This window comes from Amblyomma mixtum, chromosome 5, assembly GCF_055824585.1.
Source record: "Amblyomma mixtum isolate Tamu chromosome 5, ASM5582458v1, whole genome shotgun sequence".
Lineage (NCBI taxonomy): Eukaryota > Metazoa > Arthropoda > Arachnida > Ixodida > Ixodidae > Amblyomma > Amblyomma mixtum.
The window spans coordinates 152,521,296-152,530,864 of record NC_143016.1 but is presented as its reverse complement, the minus strand read 5'-3'; positions in this window follow the sequence as shown (position 1 = coordinate 152,530,864).

Genomic DNA, 9,569 nt, shown 5'->3' with positions numbered 1-9,569 from the left:
CTGCCGAATTTCCATCTCTGCTAACATCAGCAGCTGTCTGCGCACCTTAATTTAGGGCGTGATATTTCAACCGTTTCCTTCTGGTTCCTGCCCTTTTCCTTTCTCGCTTAGAACTCTCCGCGTGCATCGCATGAACAAAGACAGCCTCCTCCAGCCCTTGGCACGCTAAATGTTTCTCGCGGGTGAGTTCACGTCCCTGCATTTCGCATACTGGACTCCATCGCTGCGCACCCGCCCCGCCCAGCTGATATGGGTGCCTGCCCACTCCGGGAATCGCGTAAACGAGGGCGCCAACGCTTTAGCCGGAGCTTCTCTCAACCGGGCACCGGCGGCATCCAACCTGGGGTTCTCGCGGGAACGCATGCACTGATTCAGTGAAATAACGCAGGCCTGCAAAGCCGAGCGTCGGCTCCACCCCCCACCCCATCCCTCCCTCGACAATTACCATCAGACACTTTGGAGGCGGCTCCAAACACGCACTTTGCCCTCCCCTTGTATACGCTCGCGATATCACTAAGTCCACACAAACCCCTCCTGTACCCTCTGCCATCACCCCAAAGGCATCCTCGACCATATTATTTTCCTCTGACCGGCGGGTCCTCCCCAGCGGGGCCTGGAGCACCTTGCCACTTGGGAGGCCTGGGAGATCGTACTGTGCGCCGACGACCCGGCCAAGCAAGCCATCGCCGCATGCCGGGCTGCCAGCGTCACGAGCCTCCGGGACATGAACGTTTGAGTGCAGTGGGACCGTGCGGGGGCCCAGGGACCTACGTGTCCAAAACTCCCTTGCTCCAAATAAAGTTTTCATCATCATCATCGCGTCGTCCTTCCTTAGGTGGAAAATTGACCTCTTTGCCTTTGCAACAGATGGTCATTTACACACAACTGACAGACGGACCTTCAGCTGCCCCCGACTTGTGCAGTTCGCTCCCATGAAGGTAGTCCTCCGCCGCTTGCTTATCGCCCTGAGCGCTTTCCTCTGAAACGCACTACTGTTCTAGAATCGGGCTCTTTTCCTGTGTCTCAGCCTGGCTTTCAATACTGCGTTTTAACCTAACAGCAGCTCCACACTCTTTATACGCCAGCTTCGCCGAGGTAGCCACAGTACTGGCTTGGTCACTGAAATCGCAGTGACCCCTCAAATCGGAGTTGCCGCAATTCACAATTCCTAAAGGGCGTCCCTTTGTTTCCCTTGCGAAACCACTGCCTTTGGGGAAATTATTCCTTTCACATCCGTGCCGGTTAGTCGCCTGTACAGGCCCCTTTCTAGCGTCCTTGCGCATAACCAACTCGGCGACGGCTGCTACTCTCACTGCACAGCCTCTCTTCGGAGCTCTCTCTCTTCTAAACCGTCGGTGCCGGTTAGACTCCGTGTCTCTGCCCTCAATCGCAGGTTTGCGACTATCGAATTGGGCGGCGTTCTGTCTAGCTACTTTGGGGACTCCATCTTGGCTCGGCTTTGCCCGACGCCATCCGTGCAGTTTCGTCACGTTTTCTGAACGAGCTCTCGCTGAGTTACACCTAGCTATCTCGGAAACGGTCTCTGTAGCCACTCTATTTTGGCCGCGCTTTGTCGTGCATCATCGATGCCGGATGTGCGCCATTTCGCAATCCTGTCTTGCGGCTTCACTTCTCTCCAACTCGGCGATGGACTGGAACGTTGAGGGCCGTGTCTGAAAGGAGATAGCGTCACTCATTGCTGCTACATTCCCCTTGAGCCAATTGAGCTTTGCGAGCCGCCTTTTCTGAGCCTCGAGTTTAAGCTCCCTTAGCTCCGCAGCTAGATTTCTATAGCATCTTCCCGTGCTATTTTACGTTCCTCCATTTCCATTGCCTCAGCTTTTTCACGCTCGTCTTCTTTTACCCAGTTGTGCATATTGTCCCAACCAATTAATAAATCGTCCTCTTCCTCCGTTTCTAAATTTTGGATTGCCTGAACAATATCCGAATCCTTAGCTCTTTCCTCCGCATCCACTCCTAACTCATCGGACAAGAACAACAGCTCTGTCCTCGACAACATCGTCAGGTCTACGGTCGCTGCTTTTAAATATTGGCTTTGCTCACTCATGGTGATTCTGAGCAACTACCCCTGTGCTGCAGACATAGAAACACCCGATCAGCCAGCAGTTCAAATTTTTAAGCCAGAATTTGAAGCCTGGAGGATCCAAAGCAAAAACCAAGCACTCACTCGCAGATGCAGAACCATGCCACCCGGTTCATCACACCGCTGCCAACCAGTTGTTGGAGATAGGGGTTCAGAGTCGCTGCTGCTGCTGCCGCTGCTGCTAGCTTGCTGACAGAACCGTGGTCAAGCCGACACCCGTTCCCACCACCAGGACAGGAGTGCCGTCAAGTCAATGAGTTGGGTGATGGGAGGAAGATTACGAGTGGGTTTATTTATATTTTTAAAAGCGTAAGAGCAAACGGGAGAGTGAGAGCCAATGGGAGCATCCCTCGGCCACAACCACAGCCCAGTTAAATAGGGCTCTCATTCCTCAGAGTCCCCAGTCATGCGTCTCGGGCTCGCCCAGGAGGGAGTGGCCTCAGCGTTCACTTTCACGCACAGGCTCACTCTTTCTTTCACTTGTAGCCAAGCCCCGGTCACATGTTCCAGCTTGAGTGAGGAGAATGCCGGCGAGGTCACGTAGGCTTCGGTAGGTCAGCACGGGTTGTTAAACAAGACGAGCGCATTGACGCCATCATCAGAAAGGCAACAAAGCGAGCACTGGACCTCCCGGTGGCTACCTCCAACGCCAAACTGAAGGCGTTGGGAGTGGTAAACTCCTATCAGGAGTTGCGGGAGACCCACCTCGTGAACCAATATACGCGGCTATCGCAGGCGGTTCCTGGGCGCCGCCTGCTAAACCGCTTACACATCCAACACACATGCATACCAGAGGGGATGGAGAACATCCCGGTGCTGTGGCGCCACATGCTCTTGGTCGCTCCGCTCCCGCGTAACATGGACATGGCTTCACATGAAGGCAGACGACAAGCGCGTGTACGCACGCTTGAGAGGCAGTATGGATATATGGAGGGCGTCTACTACGTGGACATCACAGGGCCGTCGCCCACGGGATTCTTCAAGGCTGACGTAGTCGACCGGGGAATGAATTTTGATGGGCTATCTTTTCGGGCCCCAAGTTCAACACGAGCGGAGGAAGTCGCAATAGCTCTCGCTGCCGCCGATCCAAAATCGAGAACGGTTATCACAGACTCTCGCCGGGCCTGTGAACATTATCTTGCAGGCGAAATATCACCTCTTGTCTCCCAAATTCTAAGACGCGTTCCCGCCGATCCAACTCCCACAAAAGTGATCTGGGCTCCTGGCCATCAGGGTCTACGAGGCAATGAGGCCGCTGATGCGGCCGCCCGAGCGCTCACACACCGGGCTCCTCATCCTAGCTCTCCTGGCTCAGAAGCTCATAAATCGCTTCTGCGGTTCCGCGAAATCCTAATTCATTATTGCGACAGCCACCGTCTCTACCCACTACCTGCCAAGTGGCTGAGTAAGGCGGAGGAGCGAACTCTGCGGCGCCTGCAGACAGGAACTCTTCTCTGTCCTGCCATAGCAAAACACTTCGACCCAAACACAGATGGGCGCTGCCCGCACTGTGGAGAGATCTGCGATATCTTTCACATGGTGTGGGCATGTACTCAGAATCCTCACCTTCCCCCCTTCCCCCACCCCCACCCGAGAGGCATGGGAGACTGCCCTCCCCAACTGCTCCACACTGGAGTCTCAAAGGGCTCTAGTAAAGCGGGGGCGAGATCGGGCCTCGTCGTGCGGTGTCCCGGCCATGTAGCAGGGTTTTTTGACCCTCAAACTCTCTTTGCATATTAAAGTTTTTCACCACCACCACCACGGGTTGTTCTATCGCCAGCTAATGGTAGACACGTGTTGCCGATACCTGTGGTTAATAACCCCCGACTCGTGGGGCAGGCACGCAGGAGGGCAACACTGGAAACCCTTCGTCTTCAGACCTGGTCGCGATTAATGTGAATTGATAACGGCCGACTGCTCGCTGCGGTGGCTGTCGGCACGTGGGGCGACACAGGAAATTGGGCGATTTTGTACCCCAAACTTCGGCCCGACGTTCCTGTCAGTCAAAGACGGCCGCACTCCAACGCAGCAAAACCCGTTGATTGAATCGACATGAGGACCAGACCAACTCCTCGTGGTCCATTACGGCAGGCCCTGAAGCAACCGTCGCCGAACAGACAGCAGGCACTCGGAGCCACCCAGGCGGCTCATATGTGCTGGTTGCTTCCAAATGAGACTGGCTGAAACAACAGATACCCCAAGATCTCCCCTTGGAGTTCCGGCGCATGGTGGTGCAGGTCTTGATGGCCCGGGGTGGAAAAAAAGCAACCCTTCCTGATTGGACCTAATTCAGATCCAACTACACTAACCCTATCTCTGTATTGGATCAAGGTTACACTACATGGTCACTACACCTCATCTGCCAACTCAAAGGCACTGAACAGCACGTTCAGCTCTCAGAGGCGAACCCGGCGATGAACAACCACCTCCTTCACCTCTAGGAGGCCCGGCACAGCCTCGTCAGCCGATGCGCCGGCAGAAGCATGATCGGCAACTTAAAATCCGCATCGCGGAACTCACCCCACAAGCGGCAGAGTATGTGGCTCAATTAGCCGTCTCGAACTGGGTAGACCAATGCAACACCGCTGCTCGAAAAATGTCGAACCGGAGCACGTGGCGCATTTTCCGCGCCCTCAATGATCCGGCCCAAACCCGCACCGAAACCCAAAAACATCTTCAACGAGCCATTCACACCTTAAACGGAGACCCAGCCAGACTGGCTGACGCGCTCCGAGATAAATATATGTACACATACAGAGCTGGGTTGAACGGTTTAGCTTCAGAACCTCAAAGCGGCGCTGGCCAAAATGAAACGAGGGACAGCCTCGGGCAGGGACAAGGTGACGGTGAAACTTCTCGCTAACCTTCTCGAACCGGCCTACGAGCGGCTGCTCGAATACTTCAATTCCATCTGGCCGGGAGGTATGCCTCTCCTAGCGGATAGGAAGACGGCTGTCGTCACATTCATACCCAAACCAGGTAAACATCTCAACACCAACAGCTTCCGGCCCATGTCTCCCACTTCTTGCGTGGGGAAGTTGATGGAGACCATGGTTCGTGACAAACTGTCCACCTACTTAGAAACGCACAAAGCCTTTGCAGACATACTGTACGGGTTACGCTCACCCCGGTCTACATAAGATGTGCTCTGCAACTTTATAGAAAGATTATTGATCCTGCCGAGCACCCTAGTGACGACAAGGTGGTCCTCGCATTGGGCTTGCGGGGTGCTTTCGACAGTGTGACGCATGATATTATCCTCTCCCACCTGTTCCAAGTCGACTGTGGGTAAAACACATTCCAGTACATTAAGCAATTCCTCACATATCGGCAATCATATATCCGACTCCAATACTAAAAGCCTAAACCCATAGCGAAGTGGTAATGTTACTGGTTTGCATCCCGGGTGCAGAATACACCGCCTCATTTCAGTTGCAGCCTTGCAGTACCATTACACCTCTCTGCGATTGCTAGCGGAGGTGGAAATTCTACCGACTGCACTCATCGCAAAACTGAAGCGCTAAAAGCAGTATCGATTTGACTTGAGCTTTTGAATAAGCGGGACCAGTTTAGACCACTGAGACCAGCTCCGCAAGATTTTCTAGGGAACTTTAGACCCATTTCAGATTTCAAACCCCGGCGGCCTCTGGTCACGTTCTGATATCCAGACAAAAACAATGAACGTAAATCGACAACACGAAGAGAATGTCACGCAGTAGAAATTGCCAAGTAACCGCAGCAGGTGAAATCGATGACAATTTCCACACAGATCTCGTGGGACCATCGGCTGTCGCTTCCATTCGCCGGGTGGGTGCCGTTTTCTGCTGATCCGCCGTGTGCGGAAGATCGGAGCCAGAGCTGGACTTCTGAACCACGAGTCCCGTATTCGAAGGCGAAAACTCATTACACAGTTTCCTCTCTTCCTTTCTGCATTTGGATATATTGTCACCGACAAATGGTTGAATAACATAGCCCAGGTTTTAATACGACGAAATGGGAGTTCCAGACAGCAGAGAGCTCGAGCGAGGAAGAAGACCATCTTCGAGCACCTAGAATGCCCAAGTCAAAGGAAGATACAGCTATAACAGTTCGGCCGCGGTACTGCGCCACTGATTGGATCGTACGGTGCATTGCTCCCCCTGTCTGAAGGACACTGACTTGGTGCCGCAGCAATGAAAATCACAAAAAGAAGGGACGCCACGTGTGTCCAGCGGCAGGTGTAGACACGCCTGAAGCGCTAGCGAGCGTGGTACGGCTTCATCCGTGCGACAAGGACAATTTCGGAGGTCGGCCGTCCAGAGAAGCGAACTGTTCCTTGGGGGAGGACTTCACAGTTCACTTCACTAATTTGGCGGAGTACCTCGTAGGGGTCGAAATATCGGCGCATAAGCTTTTCGGAGCGCCCACGCGTGCGGATTGGGCTCCAAACCCAGACTTGTTCGCCGAGCTGGTAACTAACAGCTCTGTGGCGGAGGTTATAGCGGCGAGCGTCGTGGGTTTGCTGGTGCCGGATGCGCTGTCAAGCGAGTTGGCGGGCGGCGTCGGCGTGACAAACGAAGTGAGCAGCGCCCATAACAGATGTGGGAGTACTAGTCAGAAGCAACATTGCGTCCAGCATGGTTGTAGCTTTGCGACCATGCACTAAACGAAGTGGAGTGAAGCGTGTCGTTTCATGTACACTCTAATCCCGGTAACCCATAAAGCTACCTATACAGGAGTTACACACAATAAATGCGTCTAAAATAAGCGTTACAGCGCGAGTATTTTTGACGTTTTGATTATTCTTTACCAATGCATAGGTTACAACGACTCAAGAGGTGCGTTTCATAAGTTACTGCTGAAGGAGCTGCCTTGTAACCCGTAGAAAAAAATGCCCAAAACCGTTTTTTATTTGGTTTGGTAACCAATAAAACGCACCTCTCAGATTACGGTAACCTATAATCGGCGCGGCGATCCCGTTGAAACGAAAAAAAAAACCTTGTGTCTTTTTCAAGGCCACAGCGTGCTTTTTCAGCCATGCGACGTCTCCCGACAAGACGGAAGGCGGGGAAGCCGGGTCGGCTGTTTTCTCGCTGCCGCCATGTTTTATCACTTGCATTTGCATTGCGGAGCCCGCGAAACGAGTACTCTTTTGTGCGCACCGCTGCAAAGCAAAAAGCGTGTTAGTATGTGCATCATATATGCGGAATGAAGTAGAAGCTTATCCTGCGCGTCGTGTTATGACACGTTTTAAATGATAATTCCAGTGACATAAGCTCGGCGCATGATTTTTAGCAACGAAGCATAATGTAGTTGTGTTATTCTAGGGTTAAATATCGTCCAATTAGGCCCTTTAACAAGGATTTGAAATGTTGTGATCGGACTTCTTGCATGTTACGTCTATATAATGCGGAGAGGATTGGATCTCAGCTTCTTAAAGAAAGGCCCGAGGTAGCGAAAATATGTTAGCGGCACGGATGACATCAATTTCGAGACCATGTGGGCATCGGAGCTGTCAAGCGCGGAGCTGTCAAGAAGAAGAGCGCTGCGAGCCGCAGCTTCTCTTGGTCTAGCTCCTGCTTTTTCGAAATAATTTGTGCTTCTGTGGCCTTCAGGGCAACCTCGCCGTCCCAGGCGATGGCGGATGACCTGCCGCCTCTGCTGCCTTCTGTGGTTAGCAGTGTGAACCGCACCGATCAGCCTGGATGCAGCATGGATCTCCCCTCAGAGCTCCCGGGGTCATCTAGTTTCTCCGACTCAGATGACATGGAGTTCGACGGTGGCTACACCGAGATTGTGAGTCGGGGCCTGAAGAGGAAGCTTTCCAAAACCCCGACTGAGTGTGGGCCCAGTGTGCGTACGAAGCGGGCTAACAAGTCCATTGTGACCAGGAAGATGCCTAACCAACCCAGTGTGAGCAAGAAAACAGCTGACGAGGCCAATGTAAGAGAGCAATCTCTCACTTACACAATTTCATACATGCCTGATGAAGATTTAGAGAATCTCAACTCCATCAACAGGCAGACTTTGACTCTTCTTCTTGAACGACTGGTTCCGGGCAAAGTCAAAGAAGTGCACATTAATGCAAGAAGCAATATACTCTCTGTTGATGTCTCTAGCCGGGCCACCCTGGAGTTGAAGACTGTGTCTGCCCTTGGCAACATACGAGTATGCTCGTTCTTCGCTCATGGACTTAACATTACTGCTGGTGTGATTTCTGACGTGGACATAGAGATCAAGGATATGGACTTGGTGCAACTCGTATCAAGTTCTGTTCGCATAACTAACATCCATCGTTTCGGCCAATCACGGTGTGTCAAACTAGTGTTTGAGGGTACTGCTTTACCATCTCATGTAAAAGTGGGTTTTGTGAGGCACCCAGTGCGTCCCTATGTGCCCCGACCGGTGCAGTGCCGAAAATGCCAGAACATTGGACATGTAAGTACTGCGTGTACGAGCACGGAAGCATGTCCGCGTTGTGGTGGCGTGCACGAGGGACCTACATGTATGATTGAGCCTCCAGTTTGTGCCAACTGCAAAGGTCCTCATGAGGCAACATCTAGGGAATGTCCGAAGGTAAAAAAAAAAATTACCGACGATTACGCTACTTCCTAATGCGAAATTTGAGCGCAGCAAAAAGGTGTTTCACCTTTTCGATAGATTGGGGCAAAGAAATCGAGCAACACATGTATGCGCTATCACAGAGTTTTTTTTTTATTTTTCACACGTATTCCTTTAACAAAGATTCCACTAACAGTTCTTGACAGTCAGGAATGAAGCTTTGTGGTCGGAGAAATAGACTGATATATGTTCGACTTGGTACACCAATGCTTGATTCTCAAAGACGAGATCTATACAAGTGCCTCGCGAGGTTGTCACAGCCGTGGGACGCGTTACGAGCGAGAGGAACGGGATGTTCTCCCGCATAAGTGTTAGGAAATTGCTGTTTGTCTTTATGTCAACATTAAAGTCCCCCACTACTAACATCGGTGTGGATCGATGGACGGTTAATGCGAGTTGCAGGAAGTGCACGACGTCTTTCGTGAGTGCGGTAGGGGCGAAGTAGGCAGCTACTACCAGCAAGCCGTTGGGCAACTTTGCGGCGCACAGTTCGCCAAGTTCATGTGACGTGCCAAACATTTCGACTGGTATTGCAGAGAGACCTGTGCGCAAGTAGATAGCGACTCCCGCCGCTCTGTTGTGGTCTCTGCGAGCACCACAGCAGTATAGGAAATCTATGATTTCGAGAGGCTCTTCGGGATCCATCCAGGTTTCACCAAAGCAAAGTACAGAGGAATGGCGCAGAATGTGATCGTGGTGTACGTCCTTGGCATGTGCGGCAAGGGAGCGTACGTTAAGAATGTGGTTGTGAATGATGAATCAAGTGCTGCCAGCGAATGACGCGTCCATTGGCTGTCTGCGTCTGTTACTGATGTGTGGTTAACATGTTAAGCTTCGCCTGTAAGAGTGGAACGCGACAGCGTCT